This window comes from Tamandua tetradactyla, chromosome 5, assembly GCF_023851605.1.
Source record: "Tamandua tetradactyla isolate mTamTet1 chromosome 5, mTamTet1.pri, whole genome shotgun sequence".
In the NCBI taxonomy this organism is placed as follows: domain Eukaryota; kingdom Metazoa; phylum Chordata; class Mammalia; order Pilosa; family Myrmecophagidae; genus Tamandua; species Tamandua tetradactyla.
Genome location: NC_135331.1, coordinates 158,681,662 through 158,709,521, shown reverse-complemented (window position 1 = coordinate 158,709,521; position 27,860 = coordinate 158,681,662). Strand labels below are relative to the sequence as shown.

The window sequence follows — 27,860 nt, the reverse complement described above, 5'->3', positions numbered from 1 at the left end:
TTTCTGTCTGACTTCTTTCAGTTAGCAAAATGATTTTGAGGTTCATCCATGTTGTTGCATGTGTCCGTTCATTCCTTTATATTGTTGAATAATATTTCATTCTATGCTATATTAATTTTGTTTATCCATTAACACATTAATGGACATTTGACTATTTGTTTAGCTATTATAAACATTTGCAAAAGTCTTTTGTGGGCATCTGTTTTCATTTCTCTTGAGAAATATATAGAAGTGAAATTTCTGGGTCATATGATAGATGTATATTTGACTTTTTAAAGATACTGCCAAACTGTTTCACTAAGTGGTCAGATCAATTACATTCCCTCCAACAACATATAAAGATAGAGATATACATTCAATAATTATCAGTACATAGCTGGTAATTGAAATATGGATGTGATTACCCAGTATATTGGTAAGAATAAGACTATATTACATTGACCAAAAAAACTACTCAAAAATCTCAGTAGCTCAGATTTTATTCTTGCTCATGCAATATATCCATCCATCATTGATTGCAACTGTGCTATATTTTATCTTCATTCTAGAACCCAGGCTGATGGAGCAGGCTCTATGGGGAACACTGCCTTGTATAATGGTGATGACAAAGAGAATGTAACAAATCACAATCTGTTTCTTAAAGCTTCTGTCTGAAAGAGACACATATCAATTTGATGTATATTTCTTTGGTCAAGCTAGTCACATACTAAGCCTTACTTTAATAAACAGGGAAGGCATAATACACACACACACACACATTCGGGGAAAGGAAGAGAAGCAGAAATTGGTGAATCATATAAACCACCACAGCTAGTGAGAAGATAAATGACCAGAAGTAGGCAAAGACAAAACTCTTGCGAACACTGACATTAAATTTTTTATTAAACACATTTTTAATGACTACCTATTATATGCAAAGTACTGTTATAAATTCTAGAGCTAGTCCTGGGAACAGGATAGGACCTGCTGCTGATCTGAAGAAGCATACAGTTTTGTGAGAGAGACAAATATAGTACAGTATGAGCCTGAGGATAGGGTACAAACAGGGCACATTGGAAAAGTGTTTAATTCAGACTTGGGAAACAAGAAAGGCTCCCAATAAGGAATGTTTAACCTAAGAACTCAAAACTGTCAGGAGTTGTAAAGGAAAAAAGGGGAGAGATGAAAAGGTATTCCAGAAAGAATGAATAGACTATTTGAAGTCTAGGGAGAAAAGAGAAAAATATTCCTTCAAGGAAATAAAAAAATAATAATAATCAGGATGTCTAGAGGGTGGAGGGGGAGTGAGAGAAATGAACCTGAAGAAATAAGCAGAGCCAGACCTGATAAAGCTATGTCGTCCATGTGAAGGAGCTCGAACTCATTCTTGGAGGCCACTGCAGGCACACCATTAGGTGAAGGAAAACTCCACACGAGATAACAAGGATTGTGAAAAATATAGAGGAGAACGCTGCCAGGATTCTCAATAGTCCCACTCAGTCTTTAGTGTAGTTTTAATGGGCAGTAGGTCTTATTTCTAAATCTGTGATTACATTTGGCATAGTTTATTTTCTGAGAAAAGTATTCAAATGGCATCTCATCTCTTGCAGCCATAACAAAGCATCCCAGAATCTAGTTGTTTAAAACAAATAAAAATTTATTATTGCTCATATATCTACAAGTTCCCTAGGATTACTTTTTTCTCATCTCAAGTTACTACCTTATATACTCTTGATTTTAATGTTGAAATATTTGAAATGTCTGCAGTCACCTAGCTGGTCAGCTAGGAGCTAACTGGCATCACTAATATGTCTAGCAGTTGGTTTGTTTGCAGCTGGGCCATGATAATGTGTCTCTCATCATCCATTAAGATAACTCAGGCTGGTTCACATAGTGTGGTAGGGGACCAAGAGTACAAGCAGAAGCACTCAAGGCCCCTTGAAGACTATTCTTGAAAATGACACAATTTCATCACATTCTACTGGGCAAAAGGAAGTACAAGGCACACCTAGTTTTAAGAGGTAAGGAAAGAGACTCCACCTCTTAATGCAGAGAGCTACAAACATACACTGTAAAAGTCATGGATACAGAAAAATAATTAATTGTGCTATTTTTACAGCCAATCTATGACATATCAAAATGCCAATTATTGCAGAAAGTTGGATAACACTGCCTCCATATCCGTATTTTTTAAACTTCCATCAGAAAAGGAGTGTTGGGATAAACCCAGGACGAAGGTGACTGTGCATTGCAGCTTGGGAAAGGTAGAAACTTGTCAAGACTCAGGAATCTGCTAAATAGATTTCCCTTTCTATAAGAACAGAAAAATTTTAGAACCTCATGGGATTGTAATGAGCTATGTACGAGCTATCTTCAAAAGCCCATATGCCAGAAAATTGAAAATGTTGTTTTTTCCTTAAGTGGCATAGATAGAAGCAGTTTGACTACAGTCATATTAAAACTTGCAGACTTGTGTGGAATTGCTTAGAGCTGCAAAACATATCAGGATTTAATCTTGATATATGATGATATAGAGGTACATGATTCCTGGAACATATCGTGAGTAAGCTAGAAGCTAGAAGGCTTGATAGGACACTGAATAGGCTAAGGACCAATTCCTGAAAGGGACATTCCCCTTCCATTTATTCTCCCTCTGATATCTAAAATAATTGTCAACTTCTAAAAATCTATTTGACATAAATGGACTAAGATATATGATCATTCCAAAGATCTAGAATTGGAAAGACAAGGAGGGATGATTTGGAATGCTAATAGTATTAATTAATTTTTAAGAGTCAGTAATTACTACATAAATGGAGCAGCTCTTCCTTTTGTAAAAAATCATAACCTCGATGAAGTGCCTGGCTACCCATGGTTAAACCCACCTATACAATACCTGGACTCCTCTGATGCTGTACAGGTGGAGTCAGCCCAGTGATGCTCATCTAAATAGCACATTTGGTTTTGAAAACTTGTAACGCCATTTTGAATATCACTTATAGCTAGAAACAGAACAAACTGAAATGAAATCAAATACTTGAATTTGAAAACAAACTACTAATCTTCCATCTCTGATTGAGGAATTAGAAGCCATTTACAAATGAATCACTATGCCAAGCAATTTCAAAATGGACAAATTAATATGTATTTCATTTAAATTGACTACACGAATATACACTCAAATGTATCTTTATATATAGGAAAGTTGTGGCAGTTTTTAGCTGAAAAGGTGGGGGAAGATGTCCATTTTAGTCAGTCTTATCATCCAATAATGTATCCAAAAAGATGGGAAAAGTTGTAGCTCAATTCTACTTTTCTGCTAATTTACTGTCACTCACAAGACTGACAGAACATCATACCTGAGGCATCAATATCAATCATTTCACAGCTGTACTCAATTTACCTCTTGAGATTTTCAAATTTTAATAGCAAATACTTGTCCAGAATGAAAAAAAAAATAAAGTTTTGAATAAAGACTCATATAATTGGAAAGATAAGAAATGGCATTGCAAATTACAAGTCAAACAGAATACCACATACAGAACTACCACATTTAAAGAGTAGTCTTGTATATAACAGATGCTACTTATATGAATTTGTATAAGCATTTCCATGATACTTATGAAATTCTATGGCAACTGTGTGTCACAAGAACAGCTTTTCCAAACAAATGAAAGTTTATTATTGCAGAGATTAAAAATCATAAATTGATTTGTCAAACTTAGATTTTCCCAATGTATAACTAGCCAAGAAATAAAATAGGGACTTGTGAGGGTTTTTTCTAGAAAAATGAGATAGTTTGCTGCTACCTCTACTTGTTTGCTTACCATTTTAGTTTGATAAGGCTACCAAAAATGGACTGGCATTTATAAAGGAGATGTATACAGTTACAATTTTATAGTTCTTCAGAGGAAAGGCAGCTGACTTTCTTCTGACTTTCTCTGTCACATGGGAAGACACATGGTGATGTCTGCTGGCCCTCTCTCCTGGCTTCTGAGTTCAAACGGCTCTCCCTGGGGCTTGTCCTTTCTGACTCTCCAAACATCTGGATCTGAGTCAGCTCTGAGAGCTGAGCTGAGGTGTGCGAGCTGCTGAGACGTTTCTCTCTCTTCTGACTTCTCCTTTTAAGCCTCACTCATTACTGAAGGCACTCCCCTTAGCTGGACCATAGATTTAATCAGTCATAGATGAAATTCACATGCCAACAATTTAAGTCCACAGCAACAGAATGACTTGGCACCGTCACCTAGTCAAGTTGACATCTGAACCTAAATATTACACCTACCTAAATTTCCTTTTAGGAATTGTAGGTTAAGACTGGACCTGCCATGGTGGTGCAGTGGCAGAGTTCTCGCCTGCCATGATGGAGACCCAGGATGGAGACCCATCCTGGTGCCTGCCAATGCAAAAAAAAAAAAAAAAAAAAAAAAAAATGAAAGACTTAACCTTAGTTCCTTTAAATAAAGACTAGGAAAGAAATTCAATACTGACCATTTTTTCCATTCTACTGAGGGTTTATATGGTTCTAAAATGAACTTTAGATACAGAAATTGATTCCCCCCAAAGTGGTTTCAAAAAGCCTAGGGGAAAAGAAAACTTTAGGTAGATAACTCACTTAAGTTATCACTGAACTTCAGTTTCCTCATATATAAAATAAAAATAATATTACCTTCTTATTTTAGTTTTCTGGCTGCTAAAATAAATACCATTCAGCTGATTTTGGCTTAATCAATGGTCATTAATTGGCTCATGGTTTCAGAGGCTAGAAGGCTATCTTCCTCCGTAAGTCAGTGTTTTCTAGCTGGCTGGCAATATGTGGGGTTCCTTGTTTTTCTGTAACATGGTAATGCATCTCCTTTCTCTTCTGGGTAGAGTTGATTTCCAGCTTCTGGCTGCTCTCCTTTTTCCTGAATTTTGTTCTGCTTGTAAAAGACTACAGTAAAACAGATTAAAACCAAACCTGATTCAGTTGGGCCACACTCTAACCAAAGTAATATCTTCAAGAGAGCCTATATACAATGGGTCCACACACAGGATCAGGGATTGGGACCTGAATGTGCCTTTTGTGGGGGACACAATACAATGCCCAACACTTCTTCATAAGAGCTGCTATAAGGACTAAATATGACAATAAACATTTTATAAACTTGGACAAAAAATAATCAACCTGTCTAGAATAAAAGTATGGAGCTGTAAATAAGAACTATTCCTAACAAGAATGTGTATTAAAATGGTCTATTTCATTTGTTTGTTGGCTTGCTTGCTGAGGGAAAAAATACTCCAACCTCTTTTTCTCTCTTCCTTTGATTTCCTTCTGGGCTTTGATTTCCTGCTGGGCACAACCAGAAGCCAATTGCCCAGTCAGCCTACTGATGTTGCCCACATTAATTCAACCTCATGGAGAAGAGAGAATAGAGAAGGTTCAGAGTACATTTTGAAGGGCAAGTGGAGGGTCCTGACACATTATATTTTTTGGCTAACATGTTTTGACCATGAAGGTTTATTGTGCCTACAACAATATTTATAATTTTTTTTGTTTTTTTCTCTAATCAACTTCATTCACCCACCACAACTACAACCCCACCACTGTCTCTCAAAATACCATAAATAAGGACTCTGAAAATCCTTCCCCAACCCTATTCAGACCTAGCCTATCCCCCTCCTCCCTGTTCTATTTCACAGACACCAGGGTTAGTCTAGTAATGGCAGAAACCTCCTTAGAGGTAATGAGTTCAGAAGAAAATAAGTAACAAGGTCGGGATCTTCATTCCCTAGTGAGAAGTAGAAAAAAGGCTCAATATTTATATATTAGTTTCTTTACAATAGTAATGTTTCAAAAGTCTTCTAACATCTATTCTTGCTTTTTGGCCCTTATACCTCCTTTTCATTCTTCCTACTGAAGCTGGAGTGATTACTCTAAACAAATCTGATCTTACCGTTTATTGTAAAACATTACAAAGCATTTAAATGATTTTCTTTGCAGATGGCAAAAATGGCCACAATTCTTCACTACTCCTGTATCCACGCCCCTTTGCAATGTGACTTTGCTGTACAGCTATCACTCTTGGGAACTCTGCTGTCATTAGTGAATAAGCCTAAACTGAGCTGTTGGTTGACAATGGCCCAATAAACCCCTATCACCCTGGCTACACGTTAACCAACCACCAAATAAATGAGTAATGCCAGGCCACCAGCTAACCACTGACACATGAGTAAGTATAGCTGACTTTAGCTGAGTCTAGCCCAGCATAGACAGTTTTGACTCAGGAGCATTAAAAAGTGATTATTTTAGGCCATGCAGTTTGGGGATTTCTTGTTTTACAACGATTAATAAGTTCTACACTTCCTATCGTATGGAGTATTAAAAATCTGAACTTCTTATATGATAAGACACTTGCTAAAGCTTAGAATAAATGTTTAGCCTTATATCCCAGCCTCCATGCCTATCTATATTAGAGTTCAGACATGACTACTCTGGCAATCAGTGCTATAAGCATGATGTATACTGTTACACCTTGTGCTTTACCCAGGAGTTGGAGGAAAGAAAAGGAGATTGAGACTAGTATGTACAAAATGCCTACCATATTCCAAGATTTATACATAAGCCAGCTTATTATACCTTCACGACAGCCCTGCAAAATTGTAGTTAGTTCCATTTTATAGATGGGAGCACTGTGGCACAAATGGTTTAGATTTCTCAAAGTTGTGCAGCTAGGAAATGGTAGATCTGCATTGTTTTTTTTTTAAAAAAAAAAAAAAAGCTCTGTGTCACTCCAAGGTCCATGATCTTCCTATCGCACAATTGGTTCTCAATTTGGTGGCTGGGTAGGAAGTGAGCTGAGGTGGGCTTCATTTCAGATCATCTTGGGAGGGCTTTCAAAAAATACATGCCTACCCTATTCATCCTGATAGACACATAAGAATTTTAGCAGGGATGGAAATGGACTCCTCTAATACAGCCCTCTTTCCTCTACACTACCCTTTTTGGGAAATTACTGCTTTTGCTTTATCTATGCTATTTTTTCTACCTGGAAAGCACTTTACTCCTGTTTCCATCTGGCTAAATCCTACTCAGGCTTCAAGACCCAGCTAAAAATATAACCTTCTCAATGAAGGTCAGATAGGAATATGGCAGACAGAAATAAATGTCTGTTCTTCTGAGCTTCAAAACCATTTTGTCAATGCCTCTATCATAGTGCATTGTAGTTAGTTGCATACCTTTCTTTGTCCATTATGAGCTAATCGAGGGCAAAGGGAATGTTTTATTCATTTACAGTGTCCCTGTAGTTTAGCTCTGTACCGGGTGCATAGTAAATGTGGAATACATGCTTGTGAAATTATATTGAATAACTTTTCATGTGCTTAACAGGATACAGAGGAAATATGTTCTTTTTCAAAACTTAGGGTAAAAAAATTAGTTTTGGCCAGCAATGAGATGTTCAATGAAATCCCAAATTCTATTCATAAGAGTAAGGAAATGTTTCTATTCGTAAGAGTAAGGAAATGTTTTTTAAACTTCTTTCATTAAGTTACAATATAAATAATGGCAAGAATTAAAGCATTAAGCCGTTTAGAGAAGAAAAACAATGGAAGCAGTGTCTTGGGTAATTGGGAAATGTAATTGTGAATTTGATCAATTGACAAATAAAGAGATCCATCCTACTAAATATAGTCATTAGCAAAACACATATTAATCTTCTCATGTCAGATAAAACTTAATTAAAGCTGCAAGCTTTAAAAAAAGTGTCAAGTAGTACCCTGGTCTGGTCTAGAAGTGTGAAAATATTTTATATGCTTATGTTAAACCATTTTGATAGATAATGCCTATCGCAGAGAAAAGGAATGACAAAGAGAAGGCTACTGAATTTTTGGAGTCTCTCCAAATATCCAACATCTCAAACTCAACCTTCCAATCTAATCACTATCCCTTTAATCTAAGCTCTCTAAGAAATTCAGGCTCCCTAATGATTTCACCCCAGTTTGAAGTGGAGGCACTCATTTCAGGGTTCAATTGTGCTACTTTTTATTTCCACAAAATTTTGATCTTTATCCCCTCTTCATTTCGGTGGCAATCATACTACCACCATCCTAAGAAGTATGGGATTGACTTTTGTATTTAATACCTTTAGGAAGAAGTGAAGATTATTTCCTTTGTCTTCAATGGGTTTCATAACAATGTTGATGGTTCAGGGTAATAAAATAGGCTGATTTCAAGGGTGCACTGGTTGATGGTCATCACAAGTTGAATTGTCTAGTTGAATCTGAGTATGAGAAAATCTTGTGTGAGTATTAAAGGAACATATCACAAAAACAAGGTGAAAATCCTATAGATGAAATGATTTAGATAACCTTAAATCCTATAGATGAAATGATTTAGCAGCTTAATCACTGCTCATAAGAAAATTGTCATTTGCTAACAAATAATAAACCTGAGGATACATATGATTCATTAATTAGTGATATGGAGGATTATGATGTAAGAGTTCAGGCCCTGACAACAGGAGCACATTTCTCTGATTTCCTTTTCTGGTATCAGTGGGGAAAACTCTCTTGTTTTAAAGGGTTGGCATGATTAGGTCAAGCCTACCCAGATAAGCCCCCTATTTAATGTCAACCAAAGTGGACTTTAATTACATCTGCAAAATCTTTTTACAGCAGGACCTAGTTAATGTTTATTAACATTTAGTTAACATTTATTAACTTAGAGAAGGCATATGTACACCAGGAGTCAAAAAATTGAGAGGTATCTTAGAATTTCACCCACCACAGGATGAATTCAAAGTTTGGCAGAGGGATGTGATATGAGATACCAAAAGTACCTGCTATAGTGATTTTTTAAAGGTGAGTTTCTTTTTTGCTTAACAATGTAAGAAACAGAGAAACCAAAGTCAAGTAAGATGAGTCTCAATTAAGAAAGCATCCCCTTATGTTTAATTTAAGGAATAAATGGTTCATATTTTTCTAGAACTCAAATAAAGAAGTGAATAGAGTGTATCTTAACATTCATCGTAACCTATGTTTTCAATTATTTTCTATGCTATCGTCTACATTGGTTCTTAAATAGGTACATCTGTTAAATAAGGACTATGCCATAAAACTGATTGCTCTGAAGAACTATACAACTACTAAAGAAGGTAAAGTGGAAGATTTTAGAAGATTTACTTCCCATTTACCCTGTATCATAAGCATTATTTGAATGAATTATAACAGACTCAATTAATTTTTTCATACATAATTGTTAAATTTTATCTAGTCTATTAAATCTAACATTTAAATGTAAAAACCCAGTTACTGTAAATTAAATATCTGCCAATTTTATGGATATAAGCACATGCTAATCTTCGCTGGAAGATGAGCCATGCAGATTGCAAGAAACTGAGCTATATTTAGAAGCACATTACTAGCTGAGTATTTAAATTCAAGCTCTGCTAGATCTTGTATAAAGTTCTTTTCCATTTTGGAAAAAAGAAAAGTATGTTCAACAGTTCTAACTGTATAATTCAACTAGCAGGGAGCCTAAGTCACATTATATTTGTGGCCACTGACACACAAAAGCAGAACTCTGTTTTTTCTGGATAAATTTCCAGCTCTAAATGACATCTATGGTAAACTCTGCAATAGCTTCTTGAGCAGAACTCTGAGCTATTGAAAAGCAAGAGAACAGCAAAGGGAAATAAAGGTCATAGGGAGCGCCTTCTTTATTGTCTGTGTACCCTAATCATTCTCCTGCATCCTGGGTCAGAAAGAGTATCACACATATGTGTGAACACTTACTATATGCCAAGAACTGTGCTTTATCCTCCTTTAATCTTCATAACAACCTTACGAAATAGTAATACTCTCATTTTACAGATGAGGTTACAGAATAGCTTATATGACTTGCACATGGCTAATAAAGTCAGATAAAAAATAATAAGCTAATAAGGATTCAAACCCAGGCAGCCTAACTCCACAGCCAGTGTTCTAAACCTTTATGCTATTCCATCTCTAAGGTAGTGAATAGAGTAATTTTCTAAAATTACTACTCACGATTCAGAGAAATTAGTAAATTTTCCCTCAGGTTCTTAAAACAAACGTGACCAGGGGAAATAGATTCATAAAGAACTATAAAATACTGCACATAAATATGCAGCAAAGTACACTTTAATATGAAGCATTAGAAGATCCCAAGTCTTCTGTTCCTCTTATACAGCATGTCATTTATTGAACCACACACAGAAGTTTTATTATCAAACATTGATTTCCCAAATGGAATGATAACTATAGAATTCTTTTCTACTTAAAAATTAAAAAAAAAAATGTGACTACCAGAACAAGTGTCTTGAGATTAAAATTTATTTTCTATTCATTTTCTTTTCTTAAATGCCAGTTGCTTTTGAAAAATAAAGTGAAAATTACTTCATATTTCATATACTCATGTCTGTTGAGTGCTCTGTGGTAATGTTACAGAGGTGCCACTCAGACTTCTGGATCCTGTTCTCATAAACTCACCACCCAGTTATCATTGCCCTCTATGATTTATAATGGTCATAAGGGTAATCATTTGTGAGGAAAATGATACAAAACTAATACCATGTAAAATAAAAGACAAAAAAAAAAAAACTAATACCATGTGCACTTACTATTATTTATCAAAGAAATTGCCCTCTTGAAGGTTGGTTCTTATTTGGAGGGAAAAAAATGTCCTCAAGAATTAAAAGATTATCAAATGGTGATTCATAGCACAAATGCCTTGGCTCATGCAATCTAATTGCAGAATTTTAAGCAGTCTTTAAATTGCCTGTGCAGACATAGCAAGCCAGATGAGGTGAAGAACTGAACCACTGAAAGGCAGCATGGACAAATTCCACCAAATGAACTGCTTCCAAATTTAGTGTTATAAACTTCCAGCCCATTTTATACAAGAAATATACAAGAAATTTCTTATACAAGAAAAAAAATCTTGTATAATATTAGGGAATCAACATTTAAGCTCATGTAGCTCTTCTTCCTTTTAAAAGGCCCTAAAATTGTGGGACTGGAAGTGATGCTCCAGAATCGGGGATGATCACCCACATTCCACCGATCCATTTAGTTCAACACTTATTGGTTTCTTAAAACTTCCCACAAAGTGGTTCAGTGGTAGAATGCTCGCCTGCCATGCTGGAGACTGGTGTTCAATTCCCAGATCATGCCCCACCTCCACCCCCCCAAAACAAACAAACAAAAAAAGGTTTTACAAAGTAAAATGTCATTTGTTTCATTTGCCCCTTTGCAATAGATGATTTTGACTCAGTATAGATAAATTTTGAGGTTTAGCTAATATGCAATGACAGTGTAAGAAGAACAAAACTATTGTTTTTGTTTTCAGTTTGTTGCATAATTTAAATATTAAAAAAAATCAATAAAAGAAATGCATTATTTTAAACATAACTGAAAGCTAAATTCTTAGCATGAGTGATCTGCACTCTCATCTAGAAAAAGCTTATTATGCATAAAATTTGTGCCAGTCTCTCTCTGTTCTGGGTTCTACTAAGAGAAACAATGAGTTTAAAATATAATCTTCCCTAAAAGATATTATAATCTATAGATAAATCATTAATATCATGGTTCCATGAAAGTTATGTATAACAAAATTATCTTCTTTAAATGAAGCAGAGAAGTTTTTTTTTGCTTAATTATTTATAGTATTTTTTCTTTAAATAGCATTAATTCAAAATACAAATGCCAAAATACTATATTCAGGGATCATAGTGAAATGTCCAATATACATATATGACTTTAAATCAAAGAGGAATGCATGGTCTACTATAAATTGTTTCATTTTGAAAGAACTTTTTTCTGCAAAATGTAATTGATGGGACATTTACCTATTTGGTTTAATATTTACACATTAAATGTATTTCTGATAACTTCATTATTTAATGGTATATTAGAAATTAGTTTATCATTCTAGAGATTCTTGAATCTTGGAGTCATATAACTTGTGGTTCAATTTCCCACCCAGAAACCAAGGAAATAGCCCAGAGAGAAAGCTCAAATAGAATATAGCAAAAAAAAAAAAAAAAGCAACAGATATTATATGTTCTTCACCAGACAGACAACCCAGAGAAGTGGAGGTGTACTGTGAAGAGCACACTAAAGGAGCATGCCACTGTGTATGACTTTAGTGACAGGCCTGTGTTTGAAAAGAGCTCTTACTAAATGACCCATAAGTCTAACCTTTTTCCTCTAAAGGGAGGTAATACCATAACTTATTGGTTTGTCATGAAATAATGCATATCAAATAGTGAATGGCAGAGAATATATTTTTAAAACAGTAACTGAAATAGTAGAGCCATTATTTATGGAACACGTTCTGTGGGTGAAGCATGGTGCGAGATGCTTTCATACATTGCCATCAATCTTTACAACACCCCCAAAAATACTAAATCCCTACTTTATAGACAAAGGTACTGGGGCTCAGCAAAGCTAAATAACTTTCTCTAAAGCACATAACCTGAACATGGTAAATGAATAATGAAATATTATTTCAATCTAAGTCTCTCTGACTTTCCACTTACCAAACTAACAACCATATTCCATAATTCTAAAAATCCCCTAGGAGGGGTTTCCTTTTTAAAATTTTCTCATTGTCATTTGTGAGACAAATCTTCCCCTGTAGGAAGAGGTGGGGTGGGAAGTACCACCCATCACTCATGTGGTTGGTGTCTGATGTGGTCATTTTGCTTTGCTACTATGTTGCCTGCTGGCCTGATGTGCTCAACCGCACTCTGATTGTGTGGTCAACTGTGAAAACCAAAAAATGGCTTACTGATCTTACATCTTCTCCTAGCTAGAATCCTCCAATCATTCAAGGCTCTACAACCCCTTTGAGTTCCTAGATATCACTCAGAAAATCCAGGAAAATCTGATCTGACGATTGATTACACCTCTTCTGGCTGCACACGGAGCTCTAGCAATCATTGCCTTTTCAGTGACACTTCTACACCCCATTTCAGGGTTCAGCAACTTCTGCCTTAGAGTTACCTAGAGATAGAATTTTCTAGTTTTCTTTCTGAGTGGCAAATTCTTCTCACCTTTGAGATTTTTATCACTAAAGATTGTTCACTCGCATTTCTAAACCAGGGATTACATGTCATTACCAAGGTGACATATTCCTGCCAGAGAAAGCTTCATCTGTGTTCATCCTGCTCTTCACAGTGGCATCACTGAATGACGTGAGCCACCCAGTTGACTTATGCCTCCCTCCAGCCCAACCTGGAAAATGGTAGGGCATCTTTTCTGCAAATAGCCACATCTATCTTTCCAGGAGCCACCACACTAACTCACTTTGTTCTTAGATACTATTGTGAGTTGCTGTTATATATGTTTATATATATATATATATATATATATATATATGTATATATATGTGTGTGTGTGTGTGTGCGTATATATATATATGTTTATATAACAGCAACTGTGAGCAAGTGTTACATCCATGTTAGACTTCTCTCGATATCACAGAGGCAATATATCTGGACCTGAAAGTCATGCCTTTTTTTGTTTGTTTGTTTGTGCATATACACTCTGTTATTAAGAAACGAGACATTTAAAAACCCAATATTATAGCATTTATAAAAATAGAAAAAAATATATATATGCATATATGTCACCTGAAGGTCTATGGGTCTCCTCATTAATTAGTCACAGTTGATATGCATCCTGATGGAGAGGCAGGATAAAAGAAAGTTTAAATGTTCAGGCTACAGGGTCTGGCAGGATTGAGTTAAGATCCTATTTCTGCCACCTCCCAGTTCTGTGTCCTTGAGCAAGTTATTTAACCTCAACAAACTCACATGGGAAATGGGAAATAAAAATAGCACCTACTTGTAGGTTGTATTTATGTAAAACAGTGTTTTGCAATCTTGCCTAGTGATAAAATCATCTAGAATGCTTATTTAAAATACAGATTCCAAGGCCCCTCCACGGAAGAAACAGATTCAGAAGATCTGGGTACAGGATTCACTAAGCTCCCCCAATGATTGTATCATCAGGAAAGTTTAGGAAATATTGACCTGCAGTCCAGTACATGCACCATTAAGCAAAACTCATTTTCTTAGAGACCCACAAGGAGGAGACTGACTCACAAAGCCAATTTCCTCTTCCAGGGCACACAGTTTAACTGCATGTCCCAGGTCTCCTTGCTTCTAAGTCATATCTTGAGGGAGCATGTCATTTTCTGTCAGATCATGTCAGATCATATCAACAGAAATAGGGTAGCTCTTCTCTCTCTTTCTCCAACCTTCCTCTAGTCTGACAGTTGTGTTAACTGTAAGGTGACCTTGAGGCCATACAAGTTAAAGATGGGAAAGCCAAAATTTGCAAATTACATGAGTCCATAAATGATTTTGTAGAGTCACACTTCCAACTAACCCTCTCATGCACCGTGAGAAATAAATCTTTATTTTGTTATGTCACTGAATTTTGGAGTTGTTGCAGCAACCAGCATAACCTACCCCAACACATTCACATATCATCTAGGATTACAGAAACTGGTCTCACTTCCTTTACTCAAACTTCCCATCTCCAGTAGAGTTTGCATACCACTATCTGACATTAATTTGAAAACCGTATTTCTAGCATCTTGCTTGCCAATGCTAACATATATTAACAACTTCCTTTATTCACCTTATCAGGTCAAAACTCCTCATCTTGTTTTTTAAAACCCTCTATTACTTCATCCTAACTATCTAGACTTTATTTCTAGAATTTAGGAAAAGAAAATGGCAAAGAGACACACAAAGAACTAGGAGGTTATAAGGGGGAGCATTCTTTCTTTTTGGAAATCTTATTTCATTTGTAGTCAGAATCACAAAATATAGCAAACAATTGTTCTATTACATATATATATATTATATGTTAGCTCTATATCCTATTTTCTTCCACCCATGGATGGTAAGATGCCCTTGAGTGTGGGAACTGTATCTCTACCTCCTTTTTATCCAGTACAGTCTGTGGCATCATGCTAAGCACACGTTACAAATTCAATAAAAGCTTGCTGCTTGATCAGTGAGACCAGTTCCATAATGTTTTGAGTCTCCTTTCTTACGCCAAAAGTATTTATTTCTGAAATTTAGTACCTTAAACATAATTCTGGGATAATGTTAGATGGGAATAACTAGAGAAAATGTCATCTATTTATTGATAGACAATGGAGGACCCAAAGCTGTGTGACTAAAATCATTTCAAGGGCTTACATACACAAGACACATCTCAGTGCCATGTATTCTGATAAGTAGTTATTTATCCCTAGTTATTTAGAAGTTTTGGTACAAATAGAGAAGTTTTCCTAATTCTTAGATTTTCAAAATGGATGCTAGAGAACTAAAAACCGTAAAGCTTATCTAGCCTAATCCCTTTCTTTGTTTTATAGATGTAGAAATTAGCATGATGAAAAAAGAGCTTGACTAAGAATCAGGTGTTCCATGTTCTGCCACTCACCTTTCCTGGGCTAGAATTAAGAGAACAGGATGATATCTAAGGCCCCTTCCAGCTCTGGAGTGCTAATAATTTTATATAACTATTAAGTACTTTGTTTTTCAAAATAATGATAACATTAATTTACAGACCCACACAAATAACTATGATTTCTCTATTTATATAAGACTTTGAAAAATTCATAGGGCATAGTGAATTAATACATATACCATGATATTCTGCTTAGCAAAAATATGTCAAAGACTAAGTTAATGAGGCTTTGGTTTAAATCAATACAAATAAATTAAAGCAAAACTAAAATTATGGACTGTTTTTTTGCAGTCTGTTGTAATAGATTTTGCCTGTATTGCTTTATTTTAATTCTATTTTTTAACATATAATGAGAACGCTTTCCCCAGCACCTAAGTTATGACATGGGCATAAATAAAGCATATGATGAAAATGAACTTTTGCAAGTCACCACATACTACTTAGTGCATAGAGGAAATAAATTGCTAAATGATACCCATGAGATTTGAAAAATAAAAATGTGCAGCTTTCCCTAGTGACTTAATCCAACAGTGTTGCATACATATTAGATCTGTTCTTATTCACTATAAACTATATGCAACTCAGACGTCAGCACAAAGTTGTCTACTCCTTGAGCTCTGAGTAAAAAATCCCCAAAATCCAACCCCCAATTCTACAGTCTACTTAAGCTCAAATCCTTCCTCAAGTTTTCTATGAACAAGTTCATTCCTCCTCTGCATTTTCATAGATGGAGACTTTGCTCCGTCCTTCAGCAAACCAAATGTGAAATCCAACAGTTTTTACTGAAATCCACAAAGCATTTATAAGAATAGAACAGGGAGTATGAAGCAGACTCACACTGCAATTTTAAGATCCTAACTAGATATTCTTGTTTACCAACAATACTTCACTTCAACCACCTGTCACCAACGTGTCCCTATCTTGACATATGTCCCATGCCGCACTCTCATCTTATCTTTCTTCATTCTCTACAGTAACAACAAGAAGCCCAGTATCTTTTCTCATTTCATGAACAGCAATCAGCCTTCTTTACTAAAACCTTCAACTCTGGATCCTAACCCAGAGTCTTAGGATCTCACCTTATCTCCTTAGAGCCTATTAAGATATTTTTCCCAAGCAAAGTTCTCCTTTGAGACTCCTTTTGTTAGACGCGACTGAAACAAGCAGACTAGCTTAAGCCACAAAAGAGTTTTATTGGCTTGTGTAATGGAAGGGGTGAATCCTAGGACTTAATGTCATCAAGATTCTCTTGCTGACTATTCTACTTCTTTCTAGGTGTTGGATCCATTGCCTCAGATCTTTCCATGTTGTGAATGATATGGCAACTGGCGTCTCTGGAATCATATCATCAGAGCTCACAATTCAAACTCAAGAATAGAGCCATTCAATTCCTCTGTGGAGGAATGTCAGGTGGATAACATTTGGAATGACCATTGCATCCAGGAGGATGCAACCCTTGTGCTCACACCCGTGGCACAGGGAGAAAGTTGCTGAGATTGGCTGCCCAACTAGAGTAAATGGAAGGGGTGTTGAGAAATTAGTGAGTCCCCAGAGAAAAGGCATATACTTGTACCAGGAAAAGAAGAGGAATATTTTGAGCTGAAAACAAAATTATCAATATTATACCCCCCATACAGAGATTTTTGAAGTCAAGTGAGAAAATGAACATGTCTCCGCTTTGCTATGTGATTAATAGTACAAGTAATCGGGAATATAATAGATATAATAAAAAAAGAAAAACAACAACACTAGAGTTTGAGTTCATAATGAACTACATAGGAATGTAGGCCCTTTCACTAGCTGTGGGAACTTAGGCAAAAGGAAAAAGGAGAAAATGAACAGTTTTAGAGAGTCCTTACTAAGTTTCAAGCAGCATGCCAGTGATTTACATGGATTAAGTCACTGAATATTCCATAACAACCGTGTGATTTTGATGCTGTTATAACTCTCACTTTATACACATTGAAAGTGAAGTTTAGACAAGCTAACTTTTCCAAATCCTATAGCTAGGAATTTGTGGGGTCTGATTTCAACTCCCATTCAAAACCTGCATGCTTAACCACCATTATTTAATGTCTCTATACCTCAGTTCATTCCACTGTTGTACCTAAATAAAGACAATACTAAGTTCACAGATACGTTGTAGAGAATAAATTATACATTGTACATTCCATATGGCTTCTGACATATAGTGAATACTTAACAGCCATTAAGAAATTTCTTTTTCCATCTCCAAACATATGTGTGTGTATCTTTATACATTATCAATATGAATTTTAAATTACATTTTTGAAAAACATGTATTTCAGGGTATAGTTGGTAGTTGTTAGTTAAGGGACACAATCTTTGCCAAGGTAGAGGCAAACTAACCGCACATTGTGACTGAATCTCAAATGATCAAGTATTAAAATTAATATTTGGCCAAATTCAAACATCATTATTAGAATAAATTTTTGAAATATAAGAATATATCTTACATATTTTTATATGATTTTAATTGTTATCACTAATTTATTATTTTAAATTTTAGCAGCCAAAATTTTAACATTTTGTTACTGAAACAATACTTGATCAACCCTATCAACTGCTAGATTGCTCCTGGCATCACTATGCTATAAATCTATAGTAACTTAGGTTGATGGGGGAGAAATACATACATTTTAGAGATACCTCATGTTTACTCTAAAACTTGCTTCTTTTCTTCATACTCTTCATATGTCTTAATCGAAAATGATTACATTAGTCCTTATAGGCTCGATTATGCTGCAGAGGTAAATCAGTTCTAAAATCTCTGTTCCTTAACCAGTCCTCTCAACTGCAACTCTAAATTCTTTTCTTCATATTAAATAAAGTAGATGCCATCTGCTCTTCATCCTTACTACCAGCTGCAATGTGGCTCTCAAATAACTTACCTACAGATCCAAACACTTGTCAAAATTTTTTTCAAATTAAGATAGCTTTCTCCCTGAAAGGGATTTTGGGCTGTTAGAATTATGTAGCTTTTCTCTCTCTTACAAATGAAAACAACAATAATGCTATTGTTATCTTACACGCATTCAGTGGAATTACATCTAACTAGGGGGTTAAGTAAAACTTAGGGAAAGTCAGAAATGTCTTTGAAAAACCATCCAGACCCACCACTTGAGAGCAACATATGGTCATTTAAGAATTCCAGTTCTTCCTCCAGTACTGGAGACTAGTATTCTTTTTAATTGCACTCCATTGAAAACTCATCTTGTTTTTAAGAAGGCATATATGAAAAATTTATACCTTTAAGCACTAAACTTATATTCAACACAGCAAGTCCCTCACACCAGGAGAGGTGTAAAGAAATTAGGATAAATGTGGTAACAACAATTTCAAGGTGCCTTAGAATAAACATGAAAAATACAAGGCCATATTGGTATTTTAGAAAGATCATTCTTTTTTCAATGTGGAGAAAAATTGAGAGGAAAAAGGCAAGCAAGAACACTAATGAAGGAATCCAAATTGAGAAATTTTGGTAATCTAAACTTAGATGTTAGCAGTGGAGGTGGAGAAAAGGAATTGATTTAAGTATTATTAAAGGAGACAGTGAAACTTGGTATTTAATTGGATGTGGAGGTTGAAAGAAAGAGAAAGAACTGAGAATAAAGACTAGGTATTAAAATGATTTATATATGATACTACAAACACAGAAAACACTGAAACAATTACTTTTATCATGTGGGATACTGACTTTCTTTCAAAGCAGCATAAGATCATGGGTCTTTAAATGTCTTTTTTTTTTTTTTACTAAATCCCCCTATTCTTTTTTACCTAAACTTCTGTCAAGTTACTGTTTCCCAATCCTGTATTTTGCAGTTGATTTTTAGTCCATTGCTGCAATTTGTGACAATTCTCAATTTCAATACTTTCATGTGGAATTTTGTGAATTATTATTAAATATGAGAAACATGATTAAATTTATGGCTGCATTTAAAAATTTTTAGTGCTTTTTCCCCTCTTTTACTGTCTATAAAGTAATTCCATCTGTCATCTGTAAGAGGGAATTGAAATTTCTATGTGACTCCAGGGGATAGAAACAAGATAACAGTTGCGATCTATAGTAAGATAAATTTTAGCTCTACATAAGGAAAGCTTTTCTAGCATTTTAGCTGCATAAAAATGGAAAGAGATAGTAAATGCCCCATCTCCGATGGTGTTTAAGAGGATTCAAATACTATCAGAAGAATTAGACTAGATGATCTTTAAAATCTTTCCAAAAGAAATCAATAATAATAATGAGAATAAAAATAAACAACATTATACTGAGGCCAAAATATGTGCTATGTCCAAAAATGAAAAAAGTCATTATTGACTATATTTGATCTTATCTTGCTCTAGAGCTCAAATTTCTGCTTATGGTGTGGAGAACACAGTTCCTGCCAGTCCAATAGAAATAGCTTTTGACTTAAATTCTCTGTCAGATCCTTTACCCTCTTCCAAAAGGAAAATTTTCAAAATCATCACTCTCTTTTTTTTTTACATGGGCAGGCACCGGGAATCAAACCGGGGTCCTCTGGCATGGCAGGCGAGCATGCTTGCCTGCTGAGCCACCATGGCCTGCCCACTCTCTTAAGGTTGTATATATTTTGGGGGGGGGTATATATTTGAGCATAAGAATACTCAGGGCAGAGGATCATCTTCCTGTGCTGTCCTCCCAATTCTCATCAGACTAACCTAAAGGGTTCCCAATTCTATCAGGTTACCTAGTGTCCACAACAGCCATCCGTTGATGTGTTGGCAGCCCCATTTGGTTTGGAGGGTCACTGTTCTAAAACCAGTAAGTGAAATCTGTAGTCCCTGTCATACTCTAATGTCATCCTGCAACCTCTTTGTGGTGCTTCAGTCCTCTTCAGGTCTACCAGTTCTCTTAAAATGTCCTCATCTACCTGGACATATGGAAATTCTGGATGCCCTAACATGTCATATGCAAGCTGAGGGCAACTTAAACATGCTTCAGCTCTGCATCTACCACCTCATTCCACTGATGCTACTCTATTGCTTCTTCACTGTGCTGGATACTTTACTGCACCAGACAGACATCTTCTTGTAATCTCTGGAGGGTACACATGAGAAAGTGAAGCACTGGCCTGAATAATTTTTTATTCATACAAATGTACCTGGGTATTTCTATCTGCTGCTCCCCATTCCCAGAGTTTCTCTCCCAAAGAAAGGAGTGTCTAAAACCTTGCTTTTTATTTTTTGATCTTCTTTCTCCTTGGCTTTTTTGTATCAATCATATATTCCACAGAAGTGCTATGTAACAAGACTCCAAAAACCAAATAGTCCAAAACAGTCATCATTTATTCTCACTCAGACATATGCAAGCTGGCGGTTAATGAGCCTAGGCCGGATTGGCTCCAAGCTGAAGCATGAATCTGAGTCAGCTTCTCCTGCTTCTCATCTTTCTTGGCCTCAGTAGAATAGTCAAGGCACATCCTTCTCATCGCCATGGCAGAGATGCAAAAGTTAAGCCAATGGCACAGGTATATTTCAAGCTTATGCTTATGTCATTTATATCACATATGACCAAAGTATTTACTACCTACTATGAAGCCAAGTCAGGTGACATGACCAAACCCAACACTTGAAGGAGGCAGTAATGCATATTCAACCCAAGTTCATAAGGAGAGAGCAGGTAAATATATATGAATAATAATCTAACAGGCCATAGACTTCCTCCTAGCACCAGAAACGTTCTCTAATTCCACTTTCTGTCTGAAAGGAAGAAACAGGAATAGATAAACTCATATGACAGTCACCATTTACATTCCTTGGAATTACTATACTGGATTGCTGAGAAGAGAAAAAACACTGAGTAATATTTCAAATATATTAGCCCCCAAACAATTGCTATTATCATTCAGTTCAGACTTCTGGCAAGCCCTTTACAGGATCAAATAATTTAATTCTTAACACAACTCATTGTTATTATTTATTAGTCCCTAATTTACAGTTACAGACAACGATGTTCCTAGAAGTTCAGGAACTTGACTAAGGTCACCCAGGTAAATAATAGAAACAGAACTCAAAAAACTTTTATGATTCAATAATTTATTACCAGCAAAAAATCCAAGTTCAGCAAGAGAACCCAGAAAAATATTTTGTAATCTTACAAAAGTACCATAAGAGAATTTTAAATGTGCTAGACATTAAAGGTTAACCCCTAACATTTTTCAATAGACATTGTTTCAGTAAGCATTCATCATACTGTCTTAGTGTTCATTGGCATGCCACTAATTTTTTTCACCTAGCAGTCTCATATTTTGCTCCAAAAATTCATGACCATAGGTGAGAAACTAGCACATTTCTTTGTTTAGCACATCTAGTCTGCAGATATAAGGTACTGCTAGCCGTCACAGTGGCTTTGTATCTTAATTCAGGGAAATCAATAAGAGCAGTAGGAGCAAGAGGCCTAGAAATACAGAGATCAGCAATGAAAATGTACTTGTGTGAAACAAATAACCATAAGGCCATCTGAAAGACACACACACACAGAAACCATAAAATATCAGTGAAAGTCCCTAATTCTGCCACCATAAGTTATTACTATTACAAGGCGTGAAATCAGCAATGACAACAGCAATGATCCAAGTTAATTGAATTTTGAACTCCCTTACTGTTATCTTCACACTCAAACAGGTGACCAGGACTCTTTTTCTCTGACTGACATCATCTATATGTCTTCTACTCTTTCCCTTTCAATGAACATAATATGTAAAAGTTAAAATCAAATTTCTCTTTCTGTAAGCAATTAACAAAATGACTGAGTTTTATGCCCTTTGCTTACTTTTTCTGTAAAACCATCCTCAGTTCAAAACAGACTTCTTTAAATTATGTGCCAAGAATTGTTTTGGGTTCTAGAATAAAAGAATAAACACCTAGAATTAAAAGTGAACAAGATAGATAAGTTTCTTGCTTTGCACAGTTCATATTCTAGAAAAGAAATACAGACAGTAAACAATAGAATAAATGTTATATAGAATCATAACTGCTATGAATTATGTGATGATGACTGAGAAGAGGGTGGCACTGGCACTATAGAGTGGGTATAAGATAAATGCTTTCTGGGGATAAATATCATTCGGGACAGACAATATTCTGCTCTGGTAATAAGTAACCTTCAAATCTCAGTAGGGTTAGAAAAATCACCCAGAATGACTGACATTTGTATGATGACTCAGCAATATATGCTGTTGAAACTCCACCTTCCTACAACTCCACCATCTGAAACAACCCGCCTCCTCACCTGTTGTCGCGGGGAAAAGGGGCACAATGGTTTTTCACTATCATCCTCCCTCACAGCCAATTGGCCAGCACTAGTCACAGAGATCTGCCCAACAGCAACCATCCATTGATTCTTTGCACTTAGGATATGTACCCTTTAACCTGGTACACAAGAGTCATACTGATCTGGTCACTCCCCTATTCATGTCCCCAGTGCTTTCTTCTCTCAAAGCAGAATAGAGTGTGTTCAAATCTTCACACATTTGCTGCCAGTTTCTGAAAAGCCCCTTCTACCACAAGTTACCTCCCTTACCTTCTCTGGGATAATTCCTACCTGTTTGTCATAATTCAGCTTACTTTTCCTCTCCACTAGGGAATCTTCTATCACTCCGCAAAGCTGGGTTAGTGCCCTCTCTGTGCTACTCTAGGCTTACCTCTGTATTTGTTATTTTATTCCTTGTTTCCCTGCCAGGCTCTCCACTGGACAGTGAGTATCTGGAAAGCATAACTGTGTCCTCATTAATAAACCTCAAAATAGGTTCTTAAAACATAAGAGGTGTTTGTTAAACATTTATTGAAAGAGAAAATGGAGAAAAGATAAACCAGAAGGATGCTGGGCTTTTTAAGTGTAGTTGACTGAGATAATGGCATCTTTTGTAGAAAAAGGAGAGGAAACTTGAGGAGAAGCTGATTTGATGCAAGAACTAGAAATAGCACTTTTTGAGTGCCTCTCATATGCCCAGTTGCTGAACTGAAGTATTATGGACATTCAATTCAGTTTTGGGCCTGGTGAATTTGAGGCATTAAGACATACTCATGTGAACATGCCTAAAAGATAATTAAGACTGGATTCCAGTTATCATGGATGAAGACACAGAGATTTGAAATTCATCCATCCAAGCGATAAAAGGTGTTTATTGTGGCTACTTGATAGAAATGGAATCTAGGGGCAAGGCTGAGTCAGCTTCCCGCAGCAGGTACTGGTTGATACTGAAGGAAAAGGACGTCTGATATCCTGAAGCAAGACATAGGTAGGAACCATAAAGGACACTCTCTATGGCAAACAGGAGCAAATGGAAAGAGTTCATATTCTAGAGAAGAAATATAATTACTTTCTAGAATAAAATACTGGGAGAAGTCCCCAATTCCACCACTATGTTAATTATGGTGGACTAATTCCATTTATTAATTCCTTTTACGTTTAATTGCTTGATTATAATGTCCTGACTACTTCCCCAATGTTTTTTTACATTCCCCACAATTCCATGGTGCACTAAAAGTACCACCATTTCTGACAAATACAAGTCAAAGAGATCTTTTATGATAAAGAGTACAAGAGCCATGAAGATTGAGAGAAACAAAGGAGGAAGGAAGCAGTTGAGGGAAGTAGAAGATAGGAGAGAGGACTGAACATAAAATCGTAAGGAATTTCAAAACAGGAGAAAAATAGCTGAAGGGCTAGGGAAAGTACATTTAAACAGATGTGGCATATAATCATGGTATATTTCCAGCTATTATTTCCAAATTCATTAAATTCAGAAAGGAGCCAGAGGGAGAACAAGAGAAAGGGAGGACCAGTAGGAATAAATGTAAATTAGTTATTACTTGTTTAATGATGAAGCAAACAATTTTCAATTGACAATTGCCACCAGAAATGCTCTGAAAAGAAAACTGTTTATTTACTAGGTGAAATGTTGTTTCCATCTGTTTTCATTTCTCCTGTTGTTCTTCTTTGATACAAGAACTAGTCGACTACACAAATCTGGCAAGCAGAACACATTTGCTAAGTGTACCTGACTGCAGAAGAATCATGTGTCACTGAAACAGTTAGTTCAATATACAATACTTCAGCTCTTGCTGACAGTTCCTTGAGAGCAGTGCTTGAAAACTCCCTGTTCACACCGTTTGTGGAGCTGTATAGATTGCTATGGCAAACAGTCCAGTACATGTTGCTATAATGGAGTTGCCCTTCAAGCCTCTTTGATTTTTATTTCAGTCATACAGATTTGCAATACATTGACATTTGGGGATTATTCCTAAAATCTAAAATCTTTCTAAGCTTCAATTTCTATAAAGTATCTAAGTAAATTCTTTCTGAAGTGTATTCTATGGAACAAATATTATTCAGGATTTTTTAAAAAGGTTAAATTTAAAAATAAGCAAAGCTAAACAGCTTTATTTACTGTAGAATTTCTAAGATTTTTAACATGTTAATGCATTATTGTGATTCTCTCAGAGGCAGATATACTATGATGTGTTTCCAAAATTTATTTGACCTTGGAACCCCTTTTTCATGGAACCATTTTGGGAACTATTAATCTAGCTTAAAGCATGCCAGGGCAGATTATATTTATGGTTGGAGCATCTACTATGTGACTGGCATTATGCTAGCACAGTCTGGTGAAGCAGACTAAATTCATGTCTGGGTAAGACAGACATTAAATTATAATTAATAGTTCCAAGTATGCAAATACTGTGAAAGAAAAATACAGGGGAATCTAACCTAGCCTAGGAAGTGCAGGAAGTCTTCTCTGTGAAATACTTAACCTAAAACCTGCAAGATAAGCATGTGATTTTTAGGTGATAGGAAGTGATAAGAGCATTCCAGATATAGGAAATACAGTGACTCTGAGGCAGGAAAAAGTAGGTTCAATGTTAACAATTGATAAAAATTCAGTAGAGTGTGTTTTACACTTTCAGCAATCCCAATTCACTCCAGCCTCAAGTGCTCTACAGCTAGAAGCTATAGTATTGGACAGTACAGGCTAGGGCTGGGGAGTCTAGATTTGAGGTGCAAACTGTATAAAGGAGTTGTCTAGGAAATTCAGCACCTGGGGATCTTGATCCTGTAAAGAATTGTAGCTCCTCCAGTTGGAGACCAGCAATCATCAATCTCATGGGAATCTAGCCACAATAAGCTGAGTTTGAGTGAAACCCCTTGTGATCATCTAGGGTTGTTTTTGGGTAATCCTGTTTCTCACACCATAGAATGATAATGTTAATAGCTTAAGCATTTAATTAATGAGTCTGTCTTCTTTTATTAAAATATTGTAGTTCTTCCAAGAGCTTAATTAGACCATGAGATTAACAGGAGCAATTTACTGCAAGAATGTCTGATCTGTCAGAGTCATTGACCTCCAGATGTTGCCAATGGGAAATATACACATACTGATAAGGATCATTTCCCTAAAAGATCAATCATATTTAATAATGGCATGTCATTTATTAGAAAATAATCAATCTATTTTATTACTATAGACAATAGTATCTTAAAAACCATAACTAGACAAAAGAAGGGACTAACTCCTAGGTATAAAACTGATTGTTCTGATATTCCATTGGTCTGTGCTGGCATATATATATCTAAACTTATACATGTAGGGCCCCATGTCACTTGTTTAATATTCTATATTTTTTATGGTACTCAGTCATACAAAATATCTAATATTCTCAGATATTCTACATAGTGTGAAAGCTTTGTAATTTTTAGCTTTTAATTACAGAGAGGAGATATATATATTGTATGGGGTGAGTAAGTACAAGATGGATTTTGTTTGGTTCAGTGATGATAGACGTTCAGAAAGCCACATATGGTTAAATCTCATCACAAAATGGGCTTATTGAGCCTCTACATGTCTCTTTTCAATTTTACATTCTGGTCCTCCTCAGCAATAATCGGATTCCATAGATTGCTACTATCAACCCTCTATTTTAGGAATATGCCACAAAAACAACATTTCTTTTAAATTGACATATCAGGCCTTTTCCGTGATTCTCACAGTATTCTTCCCTGCAGCCAGGATTCTCAACCAAAGACTGTAGCAAATGTTCTTTTCTAAATGGCTCTGCTGTTGGAAAGTACATGCAGCTGTAAATCTGCACACATTCCTAGACACATCCCCTAAATAGACTGTGCAACTTTTGAGCTAGGGAACTTGATAGCTGCACAATTTTGAGTAGGTTGCAACAGCAACAATTTATTACATCCTATTAAGGAAATTTCTGCAAGATTATTCACCACAATGACCACAACTGGTATCCAATATCTATTGAGTGCTTCTTATAGGCTAGGGCAATAATGTAAGCACATCACATGGTTGCATAATTCAATTCATACAACAACCTTGAAGGGACTGCTACAGATGTTAGACAGAAAAATAACTCTCTAAATTCATACAGCTAGTAATGGTGGAGATGAGATTTGAACCAAGACATTCTGGTTTCAGGTCTCATATTGCTTCTTGCTTTACATATTCATTTTCACCTGTGGAGAAATTGATTCCACTTATACTTCAAAATCAGTTCCAATTTCTCTTCACCAGTATCCCTCCCTGCACCTATTCAGACCCAAAACTGCCATATGTCCTTCATTTTTGCTCCCACAGCATATTTACATACCTCATTTACCATATGTTTTATAATATTTAAATTATCTATTTATTCCTCAGTGTCTCCCCCTAGATTTAAGTTCCTTTAAAGCAGTGGCTTCCAATTGAGGGTGATTTTGCCTTCCAGGGTGCATGTGCAATGTCTGGAAATATTTTTGGTTGTTGCAACTGATGGTGTCAGGGAGGGGAGTGCTGCTAAACATCCTACTGTGCACAAGATAGCCCTTACAAGAAAGAAATATATATCCCAAGATGTCAATAGTGGAGGTTAAGGAACATTTCCTTACGGGAAGACCAACCATGTATTATTTGTCTTTGTATCCAACACTGAGTACAACATCTGGTAGATAGTAAGGGCTCAATGGATGTTGCTGAGCATTGTAGTTTAGAAAATTATGCTCTATTTTCTCTTCATTTGAAAATGCCTTCTCTAAACTTTCCATGTTGGCCCTTCTATCTTTCATGAACCATCCTTACTTTAGATCACCTACTACACTGAAGAAAATCTCTCTGTGTTTACATGTTTGTCAGATGGTGTGCCAGTTTGAATCTGTTGTTTACTCCAGAAAAGCCAAGTTCTTTAATCCTCACTCAATATTGCTGGGCAGGAGTTTTTAAATTGTTTTCATGGCAATATGACCATACAATTGTTGGTGGTAACTTTTGATTAGATGGTTTCCATGGAGATCTGACTCCACCCATTCAAGGTGGGTTGCTTACTGAAGCCCTTTAAGAGGGAACCAGTTTGGA

At 35.9% G+C, this 27,860-nt stretch overlaps 1 protein-coding gene across 11 annotated transcripts in view; it reads right to left on the bottom strand.

Annotated features, from left to right (window-relative positions):
* The window catches only part of GRIK2 (glutamate ionotropic receptor kainate type subunit 2), a 1,225,242-nt gene that overhangs the window by 1,104,691 nt on the left and 92,691 nt on the right, over positions 1-27,860 (bottom strand). For 10 of the 11 annotated variants that reach the window (XM_077162495.1, XM_077162496.1, XM_077162509.1 and 7 more), the window contains one exon: positions 8,103-8,240. The gene's annotated coding sequence lies outside the window, so the exon portion shown is untranslated. Of the gene's footprint in view, positions 1-8,102; positions 8,241-22,285; positions 22,379-27,860 lie in introns of those variants that run through there. The other variant, XM_077162498.1, reaches the window with a different exon arrangement.